The sequence below is a fragment of the Schistocerca nitens genome, chromosome 11, assembly GCF_023898315.1.
Source record: "Schistocerca nitens isolate TAMUIC-IGC-003100 chromosome 11, iqSchNite1.1, whole genome shotgun sequence".
In the NCBI taxonomy this organism is placed as follows: domain Eukaryota; kingdom Metazoa; phylum Arthropoda; class Insecta; order Orthoptera; family Acrididae; genus Schistocerca; species Schistocerca nitens.
In genome coordinates, this window is record NC_064624.1 from 13,038,688 (window position 1) to 13,062,594 (window position 23,907).

The 23,907-nt window shown below is 43.7% G+C and overlaps 1 protein-coding gene across 4 annotated transcripts in view; it reads left to right on the forward strand.

The window, feature by feature from the left end:
• Positions 1–23,907, forward strand: part of LOC126213537 (speckle-type POZ protein-like) — a 679,117-nt gene that overhangs the window by 142,368 nt on the left and 512,842 nt on the right. For 2 of the 4 annotated variants that reach the window (XM_049941383.1, XM_049941385.1), the window contains exon 1: positions 777–868. The exons of 1 other annotated variant lie outside the window; for it this stretch is intronic. The gene's annotated coding sequence lies outside the window, so the exon portion shown is untranslated. Of the gene's footprint in view, positions 1–776; positions 869–23,907 lie in introns of those variants that run through there. One more of the 4 variants, XM_049941382.1, reaches the window with a different exon arrangement.

Here is a 23,907-nt window from a genome sequence, read left to right on the forward strand (position 1 = left end):
ACGATGTGCTAGTTCAGTTAAATGTGCTGAAATTCAAAACAATGTCATTACGTTTGTAAGTCATTCAGTGGCGTATCTGCAACTTATAAAACTTGAGCAGTGCTGGTTGAGCGAGGTTTTGCCATCCAGTACCGTTACACATGCCAGACGTGACGGGACAAAGGTGCTGACCGCATTCTCAGGAGTTACATACTTAATCTCTGATATAATGAATGTGCTTAAAACGGTAAAATGATGGAATGCCGTCGTATTGTTTTTTTACCTTAAAAACACAGTTGGAAATTCGGCATCTATAACCGCATTTCCAGAACCGATTTGGTACTGTTTACAGGACGAACCAGAAGGGGTCGTGACACATGGGTTTATGAAGAGTGTGTTTATTAGCCGTATGTAGAACTGTTAAAAGTAGGTTTCATATTTCCGTTGAAGCAGTTACATTGAATATTAACATATCGTTCGTTTCCCAGAACGGGATGACAGACAAAAAATATTTTTACACTTCACATTTCTTTTCTGTTCTATATTTATAATTTCATACAAAAAGCTATCAGAAGCCCTATCGCCGTTATAATGTACTTCATGGTTGTGTGACGCAATGGAGACGTATTACTCTGTTTATTCTTTTTAACGTCTCATTGTTACAGAAATTCCAGAGCCAGTACTGGGTGAGCAGACCACAGCCCCCTGTGAGAGGCTGACTGCAGTTGGTACCTGCCGCCCTCTCAGCAGTTGGCAGCACTGGCAGCGTGGCACTCCCTGCGCCTTCTGTTGTCTGACGCATTTGTAGCGAGCTGTTTCCAGTGTGAAGGCGTGACTCCGCATTTTGTGCTGCAGCTTCCGAGTTGATATCTACTTCTCCGTTAATAAGGTAAAGGTGACCATTTCCATTCGTTCCCGCTATGTTGAATTATTTTCTTTTTCATTTTTGCAAAGCCGTGGTAGTTGTGCGGTTTCTGTGCGTATAAAGCAAACTATGAAGGTTACTATGCTCTCAAAATGCTAGCGAATTTCGTATTAAAAATTTTGGCATTTTAAAGCGCTATCGAAATTCCAGTTAAATCTGCTGTATTACTGACTACAGGCAAGAATGAAAAGCATAGTCACGGACTAGATTTCTTTGTCATTTTCGCGCCATTTTGTTGAATTGTTTTCACGAAATATTGCGTTGTACTCGTTACGTCTGATGTATAAAAGAACTACCCTGCTTGTAGGTGGGGAATAACGTAACGGAATGGAGCTTGTTTCTCCCTGTCCTGGATTTGCAAACAGCAAGTTGATATTTTTACTTTTGTGGAGTAATGTTTTCTGCAACAATTCCGCCTCTTGGGTATTGAGTTAGATAAGGTTGTGCCCCATTTCGTCTTTATTGTATTTGTGTGATTGCAGAAATCAATGAATTCTTACGTTGACCTCAAAATGTTCGCCTTTATGGGTTTAGTACTGTAGTCACGTACATTAATAATCGTGTATCTTCAGACTGACTGTGGCTTATTCTTACCAAACAGCACTCCTTTTTCTAACAATGTAAGTATTTGAATGAGGAAAACAATACCGCACATTAAGCGCCTATATTGAAACATTTTTTTGCTAAAACCAGTCGTCCTCAATGTATTTTCTGAAAAGTCTTAATCATTGGTCAGAAAGATATAGAAATACGTGGTGTGACAATTACAGATGTTACTGCAGTAAACTGTTCTCCATATTCGTGATGGAGCAGTGCACAGGCGAACTTCTGGTTCACGGTGTGTCCGTTGGACTCGAGAACTGGCAGTTCACTCGTCAACTGATCGACAATAAAAGGTTGTGAAGTGTCTCTTCGGGAGGAGTATATTTATTTATTTATATTTTTCTCATTTGTTCGGAGTCTTCAAATAGACGCGCGAGTGTAATTGTGTGGTCCAAGATGCAAAAATTGTTGAATGCATTATTAGCCTCGGCGTATTTGTACTTTTAAGAGCATGGACTCAAATATTGAAATCATTCTGGACCCACGCAACATGTTCAGGCTGTGGTAGTCTAATCCTGGCTCTCGGCGTAAGCTGGAAAGTAAAATCTCAACTAGTCTTGCTCTCGTCTGCAGCTGACTGCTGTGAAAAAATGTCTGTTACATGTTAAAGCGGGCGATCTCCGAGCTTCCGCATTATTTTGCATTAAAGGGCGACGCGTAATGGCGTCTGTTGAAGCAGAGGCCGCTAAAATTGTGGAGCTGTAAACGTCTTAAGAAAAATTAATTCGATGCAAGGAACATGAGGGCTCACTGTACATCGAAATAACGCACATTTAAACTTTAACGTACAATATTAGCAACATCTAACTTACGTAGTACAGTATGTCTTCTACCTATTTCTAGAAACAAACGAAGAGAGGGAGAGAGCAACAATAAGGGAGTGTTATTCTCCCGTATTAATTGCATAGAAGTTTACATTTAAGGAGTTTACTCCTTGATGCGAAGATTAAATTTAATATTTACTATAAAGTTTTACGCCGTCTTTGCGCTCGGTGACAAGAGGTTCCTGTACATTTACTTCGTCGCGAGATACGTTTCTCGTTCCAAGTTTTTTAAATGTCTTTACGACACAATTCTCTTGATAGAAACTGATGATTCACTTACATATATTCTTGTTTAAACAAAGCCACAGGAGTTGTTGAGTAACACTTTATTAGCTTAAATAAAGGATCAATCAACTGCTGCTGCGGTTTTAACGAGAATACATTCTTATAGCTGTAGTTGCCTACAATGTAAAGTGTATTGTTATTACGTAGAGCAAGCAATACAGTTTATATCACAGCAAGTGGATCGCTTGATACTAATACGCAAAGAGTAATTTCAACGTCTTTTGTTGAAGTAAACGAAAAAATAGGAATGCGAACAGCAGACAAACGTTCAGGATCAAGGACTGATATAACCTCCTCTCTACGTCCCTGAAACAATGGTTATGCTGATAGACAGGTCTGTAGCACAGGAGGTGGCCTAGGTTAGGTTGGAATAAGACGGTATGGTTGGAGACGGGTAATCCATTGGATGTGAATGGGCAACGGATTGCTATGCAGCAGCGCCTGATGTCCACATTTGCACTGTAATTAAGGCACTTTGCCATATACAGGGCGAGTGAGGAGGAAAGGTACATGCTTTCAGATGCGATAGTATAAGTGATACTGAACAAACAACTTCATGTGGACATTTGCCATATTGCGAATGGTTTCCGAGATAGAATGTTTATTACTGCTGTACGTTCTCCTTCAATAACTCAAAAACCGCACATTCCAAGGAAAACGTGTGTTACTACACAATTAAACTAAATTTGCTGCTAAAAGGTCGTATTTATTTTTTGTGTAGGATTAACAGTTTGCGCAGAGACATCGCGAGAATATTGAAAATCTGGCGCGTGCGCTGTAGCTTTTTGTAGGCCAGTTTGAGGCAGTTTTCCTACTTGATAGACCGAAAGCGTACTGTACCAAACTGCTCGTCCCAACTTCATCTGTGTAACTGTGGTACATTGTAAAAAGACAATAATACAGAACGTAAATAGAAATGTACGTTAAGTGTTGTATCTCGGAAACCATTAGGAATAGGCCATATATCCACATGAAGTTTTTTGTTCAGATTCACTAATGCCATCACCCGTCAAAACACGTACCTTTCCTCCTGACTTACCCCGTGTGTCGTACCTTCCAAATTAATACCTAAAATGCAAGGTAACTTCAGCAAACGTTAGAACGATGAAAGAATTCTCCCATGAGCGCCCTGCCGATGCCAGATATTTACTTTGACCTGCGTCGTAATTTCACGGAACGTCCTGTGTGCGCAGACAGAACACATTTATTTTCCTCCTAGATTCTTGCTTGAAAGGCAAAGTGTGCTGAAACTTTTAAGTACCTTAGACTGAAAGGGAAGCTTTACTTGGCGAAGCTTGAGAATGTCTTGTAAGGGGACTAAATTAGTTTTTGTTGCTGTAGGTATTTCACCCATTTCGGTCAAACTAGATTGGTAGTGGTATTAACAGGTACCATATTTTTGAATTGCTAGTATTGACACACCTTGTAGAGTACTACTGGTACATTTTTTTTTCACGAAATTCGTGTATCGATAATCATGTGCAGTTTAATGTGTTTTCTGTCTAAGCCGGAGAACAAGATCTTTACTAGTCGTTCCTTTGGTGTTTCTGACCGTATGATCTTCGACTGCAAATGTGTAGTGTTATATGGAGACCAGAATTTAGAGGAGAACGTTCACTGATCAGTATGTAAATGAATAGACGGTAATAAATTTGTCGTCGGGATGGAAATTTCATTGTTACCCACATAACGCACACGAAGCTGTACGGAGAATTTTCCCGTCATTAACAAATAGTGTGACGTCAGTGCCTCTTCTGATGGCAACAGTTGTCCTGTGCTGTGATTGGCCGAAAACAGCAGTCGGAACAGAAGCCAGATTATATTCAATTTTCGCGAGGTTTAGGTGGCTTGTTTCGGAGTCATTGCTTATTAAATTGTAATCTACGAAACTAAGTTCCTGTTACGTTTTAATGGACATAGATACTGGAAAACGGTAACCACCTTCGCTTCCATGCACGCGGTACGGGCATAACACAGGGTTTCCAGTACGTGGAGCTGGAACAACGGTTCTGATCACGTGGTCCGCTGTGTTGTGAAGAAGAAAAAAATTAAAAAAAGGAAACCGCGGAGGAGCAGACTTGATGTGGCGTCAAGGCTGTTTAATAGAACGACTCGCTCAGTGGCGTACCAACCATTTCTTTTTTTGGGGGAGGGGGTGGAGAGGGGTGTTCAAGCAAACCCATTTGCTGATTTCGTCTTTCAGCAAAAGTGTTAAGAATACATAAAAACCGACCGTGTGGGAGATTAGATTAGTATTCGTTCCATAGATCCGTGCTCGTAGATGTGGAATATGTCATTTTTTTTTTTAAAGCTGAAATGTGTGTTAGGTACACAGCGCTGTTCTACAGATACAACTCGTTAAATAATAATATGGACCCAGTTTTATGGTTCGTCCTCTGTAAACTTGTTTCGTTGCTTTAATTTTTAAAAAGACATTGGTCCTACTTTGTTTTTAGACCATTTACGAAAAGGAATACCTATTTACTATAGACTGTGGTTAACAATCGGGTAGAGAAACCTTTTATTATTGTTACTACTTTATAAACACTGTGCATCACATCATAAGGGAAAAAGAAAAACGTATTTTGAAATAAAGACATTAGTTTGTTTTTATTTAGACTAAAAAATTTTAGGTAAAATTTGCAAATGTAGTTTTCCATTCTACGGTTCGGGAAACAATTTTTTTCATGAAATCGATAAGATTAATTTTTCCACTCGTGTCTTGATGAATATGGAAGAGGAGTAAAGGGGTGACTCTCGATTGAGTCAGCGTTCATCTGAGGCAAGTTTTAAATCGTATCAAAGCGCTGAATGACTTCCGAGGATGGTGACGGTACTGGAACTGTCAGAACCAGAATGATGAGGCAAATAACTTCCTGGAGGAGTTCTTTAACCCTAACAGGTTCAGCGATACGTTTTCTTCCATTAGAGGGTACGTTACATGGTTGTATACCAGTCATAATGGTTCACATCATTTCGAGCTGTGCAGAAAGCCTGTCCAGGTTGAAGTCTGTTGTATTTACTCAAAGCAATTCTTGCAAACGTCTTGTAGATGGAGGACGCATTTGGGACGTAATAACCACCGCTTCAAGATGGGATACTCTCTTTAAATCCTCTTGGTTGCCCTTCGATCATTTTTTTAGAATGAGATCAAGAATTTCGAACGAATCCTTTCTAAAATTTCGTTCCGAAGACAATTTTTTGGAAACATGGTGTTTCTGTATGTTGCAATTCAGTCGGGTTTGAGTAGTAGATTCTCCCGCTTCTGGCTACAGGAATGTGGCTGTTGGCTGTGCAGGCAGTCGCAGCAAGCAGCTAGATGCTACCGGGAAAAGGGGGCGCCAAATTCATACTCTTCAGCAAGAAAAACTTTTCACAAAACGCCTAGCATCCAGCTCCAGTTGGTCTCTAAGATTATATGATTTTGAAACGCGTCCCTGTTGGTGTTTGAACATTTTTGAACACACTTTAAATTGATTTATGAATGAGTCATAAGTTGATTTTTGAATGTGTGCAGAGTGTACGTGATATCTTCTCGGTGTAGCCATGGAAATGAAACTTGGACAGAATTTTTTTGGCCAGATCGCTATACCAGTAAGGACCGTTGTACAGTCCCCGGCTAGCAGCCGCTTAAGTTCTATTCTCGAAGTAACGTGGGAAATGTAAAACGCCTAACTGGAAAATAATCGCGGGATAACTAAACCTGCGATTCTGGCAGGGTTAGTGGAGTTAATCGGCGAACAAATTTGGACAATGGCAGGAATAGCTACAGAATTGCTGATGTCAAGATTGTTTGTTAGAACGAGGAAGGAGAAGAAACGGGGACATCACACAATTCTAGAAGAATAAGACGAATCCAGATTTATATAAAAACTTCGTAATACTACTTTTCGATCTCGTGCTCGAGAATCCGGTGCGTATAAATAAAATGTGAAACTATTTCCTAAAATGAAGCTTTTTGCTTGTAGTAGGCGTAATAGCTACTTGGTACTTTGTGAATTATATTCTTTCGTGTTATAAAAAATGGCCATTTGTGCCAAAACATTCACGTTTATTTGATGTGTGTTACAAAATTGCTGCAATATTAGAAAGGCCTATTTTGTTTTATCTAGCAGACAATGACAAAATAGACGTAATCAGATCGTAAAGCCACACCAGTCTTGGGTATTATTTGTGTTAAAAGCTTTTTCAGTATTTGCTAAGGACATTTCGAGTTTTCACGTAGCAAAAAGTTTGACGAACTTTGAGGTAAGAGATTCTTCCGCAGAAAGGAAAGCACGCCAAGGAAAGCTGGAGCAAGATTAGAGAGAAAAAATGCTACGAGCTGAGGATTGAAGAAATGTGTACTTTCTTGCTTATCTCTTGTTTTTATTGGTTTTATGTATCCTATATTTAATTTTATGCCACACAAAACAGCAAGTTATTAGCTAATAGGGAATAAAGAGTGCAAATTTTCTGGAGAGTTCTTGTTCTCCCTATTACAAATAATCCCATTCTCTGTTAATTGCGAGATTTTAAGAGGGGCAGGCTGTCAAACTGGGAGCAGAAGAGGCACCAGAGGACATTTCAGTTTCCACTGTCCTGAATATAGTTTGGTGGCATCCATTATAAAATATACACGTTTCAATTCCACAGAGCGAAATACAGTGACGTGCGGTAGAAGAATGCTTTATGAAGAGGCGTGGCACTGCACTTTAGCACACTTCAGACCAAATAATATCTCTTACGCCGGCCGCGGTGGTCTCGCGGTTCTAGGCGCGCAGTCCGGAACCGTGCGACTGCTACGTTCGCAGGTTCGAATCCTGCCTGGGGCATGGATGTGTGTGATGTCCTCAGGTTAGTTAGGTTTAAGTAGTTCTAAGTTCTAGGGGACTGATGACCACAACAGTTGAGTCCCCTAGTGCTCAGAGCCATTTGAACCAATATGCCTTACATTTCCTCGAACACGTATGTTCTTTGTTTTTCATAAAGGCCTGCGGCAGAAGATGAACATATTTTCATTCTGAATATTGACGACATGTGGACGCAAATTAACGAACATCTAGAGATTTGTAAGGTAGGTATAATGCAGAAACACGAGAAGAAGCTCAGCAATCTTTTTGTCTGCTTTCTAACGAAAAATGCCCTCAGAATATATTTCATAAAAGCAGTCACATCTTTCATGAAAGTATTTTAAATAAAACCAACATCATCTTTACTCAGAATGAAAAAGTCCTGTTGTGAAAAAGGACTAAAATACGTCAGGCCTAACCTTTTAGACAGAAATGTGAGAGAAAATGAGCTTGTTGATTTAAAAATCGGTCTAGATTATAAGAAGATTCATAATGCTTCTCAAGCCAGAATTGCGTATGCTAAAGCAAAATACAGCTACTTTGCCTAATGCTACGCATAACGTCAGAATTTTAGTAACTTCCATTAATAATAATCTTAAAACAGCAAATGCTTTAATAACTAAATCCGATAAAGGTTGTTGTCTAGTCGTTGCTTATATTTCTGAGTATATTTCTAAAACTGAAAATTGCTTCAGTGAAAACAACATATCGGAGCTGCATGATGATCCGACTCCTAAATTACAGAAAGAAGTGAGGTCAGCCATTAACAATGCAAAATTTCTTAGAAAACCTTTCCAAAAGAAACTACTCATTAATATGAACCCTCAGACCCCTAAACTTCGGTTCCAGTTCAAAATTCATAAACCTAATCACCCAATACGTCCAATTTCAAATAGCATGAATAGCGCATATCACAATTTGGCCCGATTTCTACACGAAACTTTGAAAAAATCTTTCGTTTTCGAAAATAATTATTCTGTTCCAAACACATACGTTTTGGTTCAAAATATTAAAAACTTACAAGGGGAGGCCGCCAGTTGTGAAATTGAGATTCGATTCATACTGCGCATAATAAAAGCTCATGGCCAGAGGTGTAATGTGGCAAAGCACCAAGATGCACTTCTCAGCCGTTGTCGAGAAAATCGCCAGTTAAGACACCGTTGCGGTGAAATACTCTCTACGATTAATAATTTTCTACAGCGTCGTGGCACAGCGGTAAGCGCTCGGGTTCGTAATCTGAAGGTCGCCGGATCGAATCTCGCGCCATGCAACATTTTTTTTTTTTAGTATTTGTTTTTTATAATTCAAATGTGGGTGTATACACACACACACACACACACACACACACACACACACATATATATATATATATATATATATATATATATATATATATATATATATATATATATAAATTCCCGGCAATCAGTTGCAACAATTATGCATATAATAAGTTGTTGAAAGTCGTTTGTCGTGGAAAAACCGCAAACAAAGTTGTATTTCACAAATGTTATTAATTGTCTTCATAATGTTACCCACGTATAGTTAACGGAAGACGTAGAAACGATATTCCGAAACGAATACGTGTAGTGTAAGTCAAACGTTCGAATTGGAATAGAGACCCGACGAACACAAATTTGCTGTGGCAGGTATGAAATACACTCCTGGAAATGGAAAAAAGAACACATTGACACCGGTGTGTCAGACCCACCATACTTGCTCCGGACACTGCGAGAGGGCTGTACAAGCAACGATCACACGCACGGCACAGCGGACACACCAGGAACCGCGGTGTTGGCCGTCGAATGGCGCTAGCTGCGCAGCATTTGTGAACCGCCACCGTCAGTGTCAGCCAGTTTGCCGTGGCATACGGAGCTCCATCGCAGTCTTTAACACTGGTAGCATGCCGCGACAGCGTGGACGTGAACCGTATGTGCAGTTGACGGACTTTGAGCGAGGGCGTATAGTGGGCATGCGGGAGGCCGGGTGGACGTACCGCCGAATTGCTCAACACGTGGGGCGTGAGGTCTCCACAGTACATCGATGTTGTCGCCAGTGGTCGGCGGAAGGTGCACGTGCCCGTCGACCTGGGACCGGACCGCAGCGACGCACGGATGCACGCCAAGACCGTAGGATCCTACGCAGTGCCGTAGGGGACCGCACCGCCACTTTCCAGCAAATTAGGGACACTGTTGCTCCTGGGGTATCGGCGAGGACCATTCGCAACCGTCTCCATGAAGCTGGGCTACGGTCCCGCACACCGTTAGGCCGTCTTCCGCTCACGCCCCAGCATCGTGCAGCCCGCCTCCAGTGGTGTCGCGACAGGCGTGAATGGAGGGACGAATGGAGACGTGTCGTCTTCAGCGATGAGAGTCGCTTGTGCCTTGGTGCCAGTGATGGTCGTATGCGTGTTTGGCGCCGTGCAGGTGAGCGCCACAATCAGGACTGCATACGACCGAGGCACACAGGGCCAACACCCGGCATCATGGTGTGGGGAGCGAACTCCTACACTGGCCGTACACCACTGGTGATCGTCGAGGGGACACTGAATAGTGCACGGTACATCCAAACCGTCATCGAACCCATCGTTCTACCATTCCTAGACCGGCAAGGGAACTTGCTGTTCCAACAGGACAATGCACGTCCGCATGTATCCCGTGCCCTCCAACGTGCTCTAGAAGGTGTAAGTCAACTACCCTGGCCAGCAAGATCTCCGGATCTGTCCCCCATTGAGCATGTTTGGGACTGGATGAAGCGTCGTCTCAAGCGGTCTGCACGTCCAGCACGAACGCTGGTCCAACTGAGGCGCCAGGTGGAAATGGCATGGCAAGCCGTTCCACAGGACTACATCCAGCATCTCTACGATCGTCTCCATGGGAGAATAGCAGCCTGCATTGCTGCGAAAGGTGGATATACACTGTACTAGTGCCGACATTGTGCATGCTCTGTTGCCTGTGTCTATGTGCCTGTGGTTCTGTCAGTGTGATCATGTGATGTATCTGACCCCAGGAATGTGTCAATAAAGTTTCCCCTTCCTGGGACAATGAATTCACGGTGTTCTTATTTCAATTTCCAGGAGTGTATAAACTCCGTTACTCGCTCGTTACACTTGATGGACAGATGTTGAATGGGCCGAAACGAGCCGCCGCATAACAGCGTAGTTGCCTGCTAACTTCGAAAGAAGGTAGATGCGGTCCCTAGCGCAACTTATAACATCGTCGAAAATCGGTGCGGAGGTGAGAGCTTTGGTACATCCTGTTAAACGGAAAAATGGAGGCGGTACAATTGGAGAGCGATCCGCCTTCACCAACATGCATAAGCAATTCATTAATGAATTACAAAATACTAATAATAAAAAAAATTTGCATGGCGCAATATTCGATCCGGCGACCTTCGGATTACGAACCCGAGCACTTATCGCTTCGCGACGACGCTGTAGAAAATTACTCATCGTAGAGAGTATTTCACCGCAACGGTTTCTTTTAACTGTAGATTTTCCTGACAACGGCTGAGAAATGCATCTTGGTGCTTTGCCACATTACACCTCTGGCCATTCGCTTCTATTATGCGCAGTATGAATCGAATCTGAATTTCACAATTGGCGGCCTCCCCTTGTTAGTATGCAGTTCAGACACCAAGCTCTTTTCCTGAGATATAAAAAATCTTTATACCAATGTTTCGGTAGAAACATTGTGGAAGAAAATTTACGTCAATTTAACAAAGATCCATCAGATGAACAGATTACCGATTTTATGAACCTCATTAATGTCGTTGTCAAGTACAACTACTCTGGATTCAACGGACAACTGTGCCAGCAGTCTGATGGGCTCGCTATGGGCAACCCTTTAGCCGGCATCCTTGCCCACATCTTTATCAATTCCTTGGGAAAAAAGTTGTGTAACCGTTTCTTAGCCGCTTCACTACGTATCATTTCTTACACAAGATACGTTGATGATATTCTAGTCATCTATAACCGACCCGCCGATAGCACTCATCATATATTTAAACTTTTTAAGGACCTCCATGAAAAAAAATTCTTTCACTACTGAACTCGAAAACGAAAACCGCCAGTTACATTAGTTAGACTTGACGGTTACAATAGAAGACAATAACATCACTTTCAATATTTTTCGAAAAGAAACGTATACTGACCAAATCGTGCCTGCTTCCTCTTTTCATCCAGTCTCAAAAAATGGCCTTTTTTTCACTCTGCCGTCTATCGAGGCACTTTCAACAGAAAAGTTTAACGAGGAGATTAATTTACTTAAAACCATAGCAGTCAATAATAAATACACGCCTAACATAGTAGACGATATCCTCAAAAAGAAAACTGCAAGAACTACTACGCACAACACCTCACCCGCTGAAGTTATCCCAACAAAACGTTCTTCTGTTCCTTTCGTAGGACCCATTTCCTATCAGATTCAGCGCATGCTTCGCAAAAAATACAACTGCAATGTTGCCTTCTCGACTAATAACAATCTGACGAGAAACTTCATTCATAATTTGAAATCCATTCGCTCCCCTACAGAAAGTTCTGGCGTTTATAAGATCATCTGTGATACGTGCTCCTCCTATTACATAGGGCAAACCGGACGTGCTTTCAAACATCAGATATAAAGAACATCGTTTGAGAAAAAACGGCACCAGTCCCCTAAATTCATCCTTTGCCGATCATCTCTTAATTACTGGACACGTGCCTAAAGCCATTGGCGATGATATTCTGTGTACCGAAAAGGGGCGTAGGTTAGGTGTTTTAGAGGAATTGGAAATTTTCAAACATCTATCTCGTTATGATGGCCTCATTCTCAGCGAACAGCTGCAGCTGCGAAATAAAAACTTTTTCCACTGTGTAAAACCGTTGCTTGATCTTTGATTCAATTTCCTCATGCAGTTTGCCGAAATGTTATTTTCCTGTTACGTCTTTCCTGTTTTCGTGTATGTCATAACTGCCGTTTTTTTTCGTTACAAAATGTATCTGTTTAAAGCAGATAAATATGTAACTTCATCTTATTGTTAGTGCTTACATTATGCCTGAATGAGCTTCGTTACAATTTCATTTGTCTAATTTGAATGTACAGTAGCGTAGTTGTTTCTGCGGCTACTAGGTGGCGCTCGTAGCAACAACGTGTTTACTTGGCCACACTTTCTAACGTGGGCACCTCAGTTTGGTTGCAACCCGTGTTCACTCACAAGGGAACCTCCCCGTCGCACCCCCCTCAGATTTAGTTATAAGTTGGCACAGTGGATAGGCCTTGATAAACTGAACACAGATCAATTGAGAAAACAGGAAGAAGTTGTGTGGAACTGTGGAAAAATAAGCAAAATATACAAACTGAGTAGTCCATGGGCCACATAAGCAACATAATGGACAAAGTGAGCTTGGGAGCGCCGTGGTAGCGTGAGCAGATGCTGAATGAGAGGTCCTTGGTCCAAGTCTACCCTTGACTGAAAATTTTACTTTCTTTATTTTTGCATAGTTATTATCTGTCCGTTCGTTCATTGACATCTCTGTTCACTGTAATAAGTTTAGTGTCTGTGTTTTGCGACCGCATCGCAAAACCGTGCGATTAGTAGACGAAAGGACGATCCTCTCCAATGGGAACAGAAAACATTTGATCGCAAGGTCATAGGTCAACCGATTCCTCCACAGGAAAACACGTCTGATATATTCTATACGACACTGGTGACGGCATGTTCGCCACATGACAGGAATATGTTGTCGACCCACCTAACTTGTACACTTGGCGAGTGGGTAAAAAGATTCTTCTACATTGCCTGATTTAGGTTTTCTTGTGGATGTGATGATCACTCCCAAAAAAGTGATGAAAACATAAGAGTTTGTCACATAAACTGAAAATAAAAAATTAAACTTTTCACTCGATGGAAGATTTGAACCGAGGACCTTGCGTTCCGCAGCTGCTCACGTTACCACGAGACCACGGCGCTCCTGCGTTCGCATCGTCCTTAATGTTGCTTATCTTCCCTCGAACTACTGAGTTTGTATATTTTGCTTATTTTTCCACAGTTCCACACAACTTCTTCCTGTTTTCTCAATTGATCTGTGTTCAGTTTTTCAAGGCCTATCCACTGTGCCAACTTATAACTAAATCCGAGGGGGTTGCGATGGGGAGGTTCCCTTGTCAGGAACGAGCAGCCCTTAGCGGCTCGCCATCTCATCGTATTTACAACTTTTCATGACGTCGCCTTTCCGGCTTAGATTTTTTTAGAATACATCTCTTTCCAGTCAGTGCACACTTTAGTTTATTTATGTGTTATATACATATTATGTTTTAGAACGGTTAGTTTAATTCTGAAGACGACGCTCATAGTAGCGTCGAAACCTGGTCAGTTTTGACTTAATATTTGTGACGGAGGGCTTATTTGTTCTAATATAATTCTGACACGGTCACTGAATCTTAGTAGCTATGTTCAAAGTTTTACAATGAAGTTATTTTTGTCTGCTCGCTACAGAAATTTGGCTTTATTAATCTTTTCCGCAGAGGCAGTCGATGTGTTTGAAACGAAACGTTTAATTCCACAATTCTGGCTAGTTTAAACTATTTGCTGCGTTTCAGGCGCACATTTTCACCTTCCTAGCACGCACGACATTAAGCCATAATAATGAACCAAACATGATAAAATACAATACAGTACTGGTGCTGCAAGCAAATTTACATCCCGAAAACCTCACCGCAAAGCTTAAAAATCAGGTCGAGGTCTACTTCATTGGGAATCTGCACACACGTATGTGCACATTTTAGTATGGTTCAAGAAATTCCGATGCTCTAGGAGTATCCTCTGATGTCTTGTTTCTTTTATGACATAATGTAATGATCCTTCAGTGTTTTACACGTACGTACATACGGGCTTGCTATGGCATGATAGCTATCCAAGCGCGGTTTCTCCTGTTGTCTGCGCTCTCTGGCAACTGCTGAAACGAACCTATTTCTAGCAGGTCGCGGGAAAATATTGCGAATGGTTTGAAAAGCGTTACTTTCAAAGTAACTATACTTTTACGTAAGTTGAACTACGTGCAAGAATATACCATGAATTTATTAAATCACAGAGCCTTTGACTCTCATTTAAAAATCAACTCTTCGATGACGAGCCATTTAGAAGAATTTCGAACCTTGAAGATCGGACATTTATGTCATTATTAAAAATATATCTGGCACATTTGTGTGATTCATATAAATGTGTAACACGCGCAAAAAGATCAACAATGTATGTGAAAGCTTTTCTTTTCTTGTAGCAACACTATGTATAGTAATTTAAACTGTTAGCTTTCCCTGTCTGTGTGTTCGTGCTACTTGACAGTGGTGTTGCTGTTGGCTGACTACATCTCGTGTCCTATGGTCTGAATATCTGCTGTCATCGGCTGGCGAGATCACGTGACATGAGCTGTGACTGGCTTACAAAAGCGCATCGAAATCTCGATTTAAATGATTCGGAAAGTAACATGCGGTGTTCCGTGGAGTTCCAATGTATACTTTCGTAATACGAAAATATGCAGCTTACATGTTGCTGCACATCAAAGATATTTCCAAAACGTGTCTTTTTCCTGAGTTTCGTTTTCTAAAGTGCCGGGAAATTCTACGCCCCTGTATAAAACCAAAACTATGCAAAGGATTGATAAGGGAACTACACTCCTGGAAATTGAAATAAGAACACCGTGAATTCATTGTCCCAGGAAGGGGAAACTTTATTGACACATTCCTGGGGTCAGATACATCACATGATCACACTGACAGAACCACAGGCACATAGACACAGGCAACAGAGCATGCACAATGTCGGCACCAGTACAGTGTATATCCACCTTTCGCAGCAATGCAGGCTGCTATTCTCCCATGGAGACGATCGTAGAGATGCTGGATGTAGTCCTGTGGAACGGCTTGCCATGCCATTTCCACCTGGCGCCTCAGTTGGACCAGCGTTCGTGCTGGACGTGCAGACCGCGTGAGACGACGCTTCATCCAGTCCCAGACATGCTCAATGGGGGACAGATCCGGAGATCTTGCTGGCCAGGGTAGTTGACTTACACCTTCTAGAGCACGTTGGGTGGCACGGGATACATGCGGACGTGCATTGTCCTGTTGGAACAGCAAGTTCCCTTGCCGGTCTAGGAATGGTAGAACGATGGGTTCGATGACGGTTTGGATGTACCGTGCACTATTCAGTGTCCCCTCGACGATCACCAGTGGTGTACGGCCAGTGTAGGAGTTCGCTCCCCACAAAATGCTGCCGGGTGTAGGCCCTGTGTGCCTCGGTCGTATGCAGTCCTGATTGTGGCGCTCACCTGCACGGCGCCAAACACGCATACGACCATCATTGGCACCAAGGCAGAAGCGACTCTCATCGCTGAAGACGACACGTCTCCATTCGTCCCTCCATTCACGCCTGTTGCGACACCACTGGAGGCGGGCTGCACGATGTTGGGGCGTGAGCGGAAGACGGCCTAACGGTGTGCGGGACCGTAGCCCAGCTTCATGGAGACGGTTGCGAATGGTCCTCGCCGATACCCCAGGAGCAACAGTGTCCCTAATTTGCTGGGAAGTGGCGGTGCGCTCCCCTACGGCACTGCGTAGGATCCTACGGTCTTGGCGTGCATCCGTGCGTCGCTGCGGTCCGGTCCCAGGTCGACGGGCACGTGCACCTTCCGCCGACCACTGGCGACAACATCGATGTACTGTGGAGACCTCACGCCCCACGTGTTGAGCAATTCGGCGGTACGTCCACCCGGCCTCCCGCATGCCCACTATACGGCCTCGCTCAAAGTCCGTCAACTGCACACACGGTTCACGTCCACGCTGTCGCGGCATGCTACCAGTGTTAAAGACTGCGGTGGAGCTCCGTATGCCACGGCAAACTGGCTGACACTGACGGCGGCGGTGCACAAATGCTGCGCAGCTAGCGCCATTCGACGGCCAACACCGCGGTTCCTGGTGTGTCCGCTGTGCCTTGCGTGTGATCATTGCTTGTACAGCCCTCTCGCAGTGTCCGGAGCAAGTATGGTGGGCCTGACACACCGGTGTCAATGTGTTCTTTTTTCCATTTCCAGGAGTGTATATACTGTCACTTAGCACGGGAAAGCGTGTTTTCATCCAGGAGAAAGTGTTTCGTCCGGGAATTTTCCTCGTCCTCGTATACACCCTGTATTTAAATGCTCGAAAAAAATTTATCAGCAAAATCATTTTCAGAGTACTTAAATAAAACCTTAATCTGTCGAAATATTTTGGAAACCGAAAATCCATCTTTTTCGACATTGCCACGAGTTGAGTACATTGCTTAAAGTACTATCGCAGGGCGACTGTGAGAAATGTGGCCGCTACACAAAGCAGCCTGTGTCAGATGGTGAGTGTATTGTGTATTACTATGAGACATAAATGGGGATGTTTGTAACTAGACAAGTTGATAAAATTTTGATACTGAAATTGGGCGTGTCGTGAACCATGAACTTCATAACAACCTGCTATATAGTAACATTTCGGAACATAAGTCTCACTTTTCTGATGCTGCAACAGCGGTGGACTTTCTCTTGTCGTGGAATAAAAGGATGATCCGTGTGGACTGTCATGATGCCTAATTTGATGACCAGCTGCAATGGGTTATGGAGGGATTTGTCTGCAATACTACACCTGGCTCAAACGCGTGCGTCCAGATACAAATTTTCTTGCAACTTACAAGAATTACTCCATTAAAGTTCTCGATACTGTGTTACATGTATATAGTTACCGTCTTTCTGTAAGAGTTTCTTATATTGTTACATAGTGGTTATCGACATCTTTACCTCTACTTGCTTCGTTATAGTGGTAGGGAATGGTTATTCACCGACCGTTGTTAATTTTTCTTCCTTTTTTCCTGCTTGAATCCTTTGGCCTGACCTGTTTGCCGCTGATACGGATGGTGAAGCGAGTTCTGATTACCCTAACGTAGATCCAACGACGGTTTTCTACCGTTTGGATTCAGATTTGGTGCCCCCTTTAACTCAATATTTCCGCTGCATCGGAAATCACGAAGCCATTATGTAAAAGCTTTCGTGTACGTCATAGCCCCCCCCCCCTTCCCATAAAGGTTTTTCTAAGTAATGGGAGAATTTAAATACATAACATGGCTCAAATGCCTCTCAGCACTATGGAACTGAACATGAAGTCATCAGTCCCCTAGAACTTAGAACTACTTAAACCTAAGTAACCTAAGGAAATCACACATCCATGCCCGAGGCAGGATTCGAACCAGCGTCCGTAGCAGCAGCAGCGCGGTTCCCCGACTGCAGCACCTAAAGTCTGTTCACCGAGAGCCGGGACGAAACATAAACAGTGTCACGTGAGCGACTACGCTCGTTTCCAGAGAAAGCATTCGGTGTTCACGTGATACGTAGGGGTGTGGAAAATCCTTGGCGCACGCTTCGCAGCTGGCGGCGTTCGGCTGGCTGCCGAGCTGTCACAGCGGACCGCGAGAAACCTGGGCAACAATGTACGAAATAAGTTTAACAGTAATGTTAAAATAATGTTAAACTGAGTTCGTTCTGTCGAAGCAGATTTATTTTCATTTTCGTTACCAGCAAAACGCTCCATTCAAACACAATTAATTGTTAATTTTAATAACAATACCAGTAATAATAATGATAAAGGACGAAACAAGGTTCACTCTGTCGAACTTGTTTTCATTGAGGTTTATAACAAATCGCTCCTCTCTCTCTCTCTCTCTCTCTCTCTCTCTCTCTCTCTCTATAATGCAGTCTAATTTCCACATTTGAGTTTCCACTTTTTCTACACTTGTTCCAATACTCGCAGTCACTGTTCTTACTTCTTCTAGCAGTACTTTAACTTCCGGCATTTTGTACGTTTTGTTTTTCACTGCAACATAACCTTTGATTCTGACCCACATTAACTCGATGGCGTTTAATTCACAGTGGTACTGGACTCGCATTCTGGAGGACGACGGTTCAGTATCGCATCCGGCCATCCTGATTTAGGTTTGACGTGATTTCCCTAAATCGCTCCAGGCAAATGCTGCAATGGTTCCTCTGAAAGGGCGCGGCCGACTTCCTTCCCCGTCCTTTCCTGATCCGACGAGACCGATGACCTCGCAGTTTGGTCTCTTCCCACAAACAACCCAACCCAGCCAGTCTCCTTCACAACCTCCAGACTTATGCACGATGCACAATGGTACGGAGGAATTCTGAGAAGTTTTCCCAGCATCCTTCGCCATTTCATCTATTGCGTATTCGTTGTACGCTGTTCTGTGATTTTTAACTATATCTAAAAGTTCTTTCTTCAACATACCGTGTTCGAAATCGATGTTTTTAGATTTTAGCCACTCTGATATTTCGTGCTTATTGGAATTCGCATTGGGAACTTTTTCTTTTCTCCGAGAATGGTACGGCGCGTTATCAAGAACAATAACTGCATTTTCCTGAAGCCGAGGAAGGACATCTTGAAACCACTTCTCGAAGGTTTCGGCGCACATCTCATGACAATCTCCATTTTTCTTGAATTCGAAAGTCCATCAACATCCTTCAACGAACCCTGCTTTGCTGCCAATGTGTGCGATAATCAGACATTTCCCTTTACCTGATGGGCCCTTGCTTCCGGTGGATAATCCGGACAGAAACGCTTGTTTTGAGGAATTTATAGTGTCATCTACCCAGACGTAACTCCAGGTACGTCCTGCGTTCATCCACGTCTCGCCCAAATAGTAAATGGGTCTACCTTCATCTCTCAACCGTTTAATGGTTCGAAGATAACGCCACCTCCATAAAATGTCATCCCTGTCTATTAGCATGCTATCGTGACCACGCCGGACATATTTGTAGTTCATTTGTGTCAGTAGCTTATAAAATGTAGTTCTCCGAAAATTGCCCAGATCTGCATCTTCGTTCACGACTATAAGCATTTTGTCAATTGTTGGCAATTCGTTACGAAAACAAATCGTTTACTTTCCTTCGTATCGCATTTCTATCGAAGCCATCAACACTTTCAGAAAGTTTCTGTCGTAATTTTCCTTTCTTGGGAGACTTCAGAGTGTGTGGCCTCGTACTCAGTTATCACGCGATACGCTGAAGAACGTCCAACACCTGCACCTGCAGCTGTTTTCGAAACAATGTCACACATCGACTGCTCTGCATGTAACAGTTCCGTTTTGTACACATTAAGCACCATGTGCTTCTCAGAAGAACTTAATGATTTCTTCTTTGCTCGCTTCTTAGGTAGACTCAGAACTGAAACGTCGACCTCGCTCGCTGAATCCGTGGATGACATAATGAGGACAGCCGTATGTGATGCTAAAGAAATAAGTGAATATATAAAATAAGAAACCGTGCAATGCTATTGGATGCGCACATAAACAGTGAATGCTCAGCGTGACTACACACACACATACTTACTCTAATAATCAACAACTAGTCTTTCGAGCGTCTTTGCAGATGAACTTAAGATATCCTGAAATCGCCGCTGTAAAACACCCCACTAACGAGCTCACACCTGCAACAGAGACGGCCACACTGACTGGGCGCCGCGCCTGCGAACCGCACCATGCATCGCTCACAAAGGAACAACGGTTGCCACCAGTTGGATTCGAACAAACTAAAAAATTAAATTCAAACCTTTCTGAAACTTTTCTCGCATACACCCCCACAAAAAAAATTTAAAGGGGAAAAGTTTGTCGCTTACTATATTTCGTATGATGATTTGGTAAAAGTTCTCATCGGACGTGAGATTTTAGTTAATTACTTCACTATTACTGACTCTATTGGGCAGAAAATTTGCAGACGTCATCAACATATAGTACTGAAGGCAATTATAAAATTATTTTGCTGTGCGACACACAATTTAGGATATATGGCGTGATAAATATAGAATAACGCGAAAACACAACTTTTCCTGAAAGCTTAAATATTTCTCTTTTTCAGCGACAATAAATTTTAATGTAATGTAAAAAAAGTGTCAGAAGGTAGTTCTCGGATCACTTTATTATGTTCAGGTGCCAAATTATAAAAAACACGACTTTCATTTTTTAATTTCTGACGCCACTGCCTTGTACACCCCTCGGCGGCAGCGCTGTGGTCACGCGCCTTGCCGTGTTTACAGTACGTCTGTACGTCTCTTGTTTCGGTGAATGGAGTGTAGAAATGCTCGGCCACAGCGGCCGGCGCAGATCTCTTGACGCAGCAGTTTTATTCACTGGCTCTGTCCATGTATGAAGTAAATCTCCAAGCGAATTAGTAAGCCCGGGGGGGGGGGGGCACAAACCGTATCTCGCCCCCCCCCTCCCCGTAGTTTGAAGTGGGAGGGGGAGCGACTGCCCCTCCTTGCCGCTACCCAACTCCCCCCCCCCCGCCACCCACCCCCGCATCGCCCGGTTTGGTTGATGCATCGTTGCATGTTCTGATGGTGCAGTGGTAAATGTAAACATGAAGCGTTTGTATGGCGTGCTCGATTCTGTGAAAATGGTTTCTGATGTTTCTAATACATTACCTGGTTCGTGTGAGACTACATCTGTGGCATAACCAATATTTGATTTTTCATTTTTGTCCTAAAAATCAACTTGTTTCCTTAATTTAAGCAACCTTCACTAACGATCTTTAATAATATTGACAATTCGGAATATATATTTGAAATGAATACAAGCATTTGTTGTGCTGTGTGTAATTAGAAGCAAGAATACGTGCATCATTCATGAAAATGATTAATTTTAGAGTTACCAGATGTAGGTAGAATGAGATTTTCACTCTGCAGCGGAGTGTGCGCTGATATGAAACTTCGTGGCAGATTAAAACTGTGTGCCCGACCGAGACCCGAACTCGGGACCTTTGCCTTTCGCGGGCAAGTGCTCTACCAACTTTTTTTTTTTTTTTTGTAGCAATAATATTTTATTTATTCATTTAATTTTAATGTCCCAAAAGAAAAATCATATATAAAAAAGAAGGGAAATATAGGGCCGAAGTGACATCCTCTTCACTTCACTGGGAGTAAATCCTATCCCTCGAAACAACGTAAACCTGGGACTCCCCACCGCTTCGGGGGGTTATGAAACATGCTGCCTAGAAAGTTCGCAAAATGCGTTTTATATTTAGAGTGGCGTCTGATGATTTCGTGTTGTTCTAATAGATAATGCCAATAGTCCATGACCGATATCAAGGTCCGCGAGAGCACGTAGTGCGCTGCGTGTCCTCCAATCCATCGGATTGCCGATGTTTTTTGTGAGGGGAAAAAGACAGGGTCAGGGAAAAATAAAGCGTCCGTCGTGATCGTTGATTCGTCGGTGTGTCGGAGGAGGGCCATGATGCGTTGCGTCAGCCGCCAAACATCCTTTGCTTCACCGCACTGCAGAGAATGTTCGTCGGCGTCCGGCACGCCACATATAAGGCAGAGCGGGGAATCCACCATGCGAATGTCGTACAATCGTTGGCGGTTGACTGTCTTTCGGTTGATTAATGTATACCATGACGATCGCGCTGCTGTGGTGAGGAGTGGTGTGTGGACAGCTCGCCAAATCTGTCGCCAGTTTCGTGTTGGGTATTTAAGTTCGACAACATTGCTGCCATGATGACGCCGCAAGTATCGATATATCTCACGGGTAGTGGGGATTCTGGTAGAAGGTATCTGTAACTGAACATAACTAAAATCAACAAAAAATCGCGCGACGTGAGAAAACGAGGGCGAGATGGTGCCTACTGCTACCGGTGGTTCAAAGGACGTGGGAAGAAGCACATCCAGGATGGCCGACGTGATGGCGTGTTGCCGCTGGTTCCAAGTTCGTAGCGTCGCTCGCAGGTATAGAGCTAGAGCCTTGTTCCGCACATCCGTGAGGTTAAGTCCTCCAGAATGGTGTGGGAGAGTTAAAGTCTCGTATTTGATCTTAAACAACATTCCTTGGCTGACATAGTATCCAAAGGCCGCCATTAATCTGTCAGCGATAGCATGTGGCATTGGCAGTACCTGTGCCAAGTGTGGCAGTCGCGAGGTCAGGTGAACATTAGTGTAGTCCACCCTTTGGAGCAGGTCATGCGTTCGGAGTGAATTGTTGCGTATGTGCAGTCGGACGTTCTGGAGGAGACGTCGATAGCTCGCCGCCGCTGATTGCCGTAGCGATCGGGTGAACAAGACACCTAAGCATCGCAAGACGTCCACCGTCGTAAACGGACTTCGCAGAGCGTCCAGCCCTCGACCGATGTGCATGATCTTGGTTTTATTCGTGTTGACCCTGCTTCCCGCAGCTACCCCGTACGTAGTAAGAAGGGTAACCACCTGACTGACTTCGTTCTCCGACCGGACGAGTATCATCAAGTCGTCGGCATATGCACGACACGTGAAGGAGCTCGCACGGAGTCGGACGCCTGTTAGAGTCCGTCTAAGAGTCTGCATCAATGGTTCGAGCGCTATTGTAAACAGTATCATCGACAAGGGACATCCTTGCCTAACTGAGCTGCGAACAGGAATCGTTCCTACCTCCCTGCCATTGACTCTCACCGTCGAAGAAGCGCCGCGAAGGAGGCGCATGAGGACGGTAATAAAATCCTGTGGTATCGCCATGCGTCTCATGGTCGAATCAAGGAAATCATGGTTGATCCTGTCAAAGGCACGATCAAAATCCACCGATACGAACGCCGCTCGCATGCGACAAGCTTCCGTCAGGGAAATTACGTCACGGTATTCGCCGAGGATAGAATGTATGTTGCTCCGAACCCCTAGACAAGCCTGGTCTGGTGATATTGTCTTGGATATTACAATCTTGAGCCTTGCCGCCAACATTCGCGCGAAGATCTTATAGTCAGTATTGAGCATCGTGAGCGGTCTAAATTGATGGGCGCTGTCACTCGCTGTCGATTTCGGTATTGGTATAAGCAGTCCCGCCATGAACTGCGACGGAACGTCCGTGTCAGGGCTCAATAACTCGTTATACATCAATACCAACTGGGACATCATTAAATCCGCAAATGCGCGGTAAAATTCGAGTGTCAACCCATCTGGCCCAGGGGATTTATGCACCGCACCCTTCGCGAGTGCGCCCCGGATGTCATCTTCCGTTAGGGGTGCCAATAGCGCCTCTGCATGCGGACCTTCCACCTCCGTTTGCATCTGTCGCAAAATTTCTTCTTCTGTCCGATTGTCCGTCGGCGTCCCAGTGAAAAGGAGGCGGTAATGCTCCAGAAACTCAGCAGCAATGGCCTGTTGTGACGTCAAGGGCCGACCATCGTCATCATGGAGGACTGTGATTAGGCATCGGCGATTACGCGCATGTCCCTTGGACACATGATGCATGCCAATACGTTCTCCATCGACGTTGTCCAAGCACCGAGCACGGATCGAAAGTCCCTCCAGTCGACGTCTCGTGGTCGATAAAATGCAGGCCTGAATGCGATGGACTTCCGCTTGACGTTCGGGCGATGGGGCCCTGGAGAACAGGTCGCGGAGCACCAGGTAGTAATAGTCAAGTGTATCTCGGAGCCATT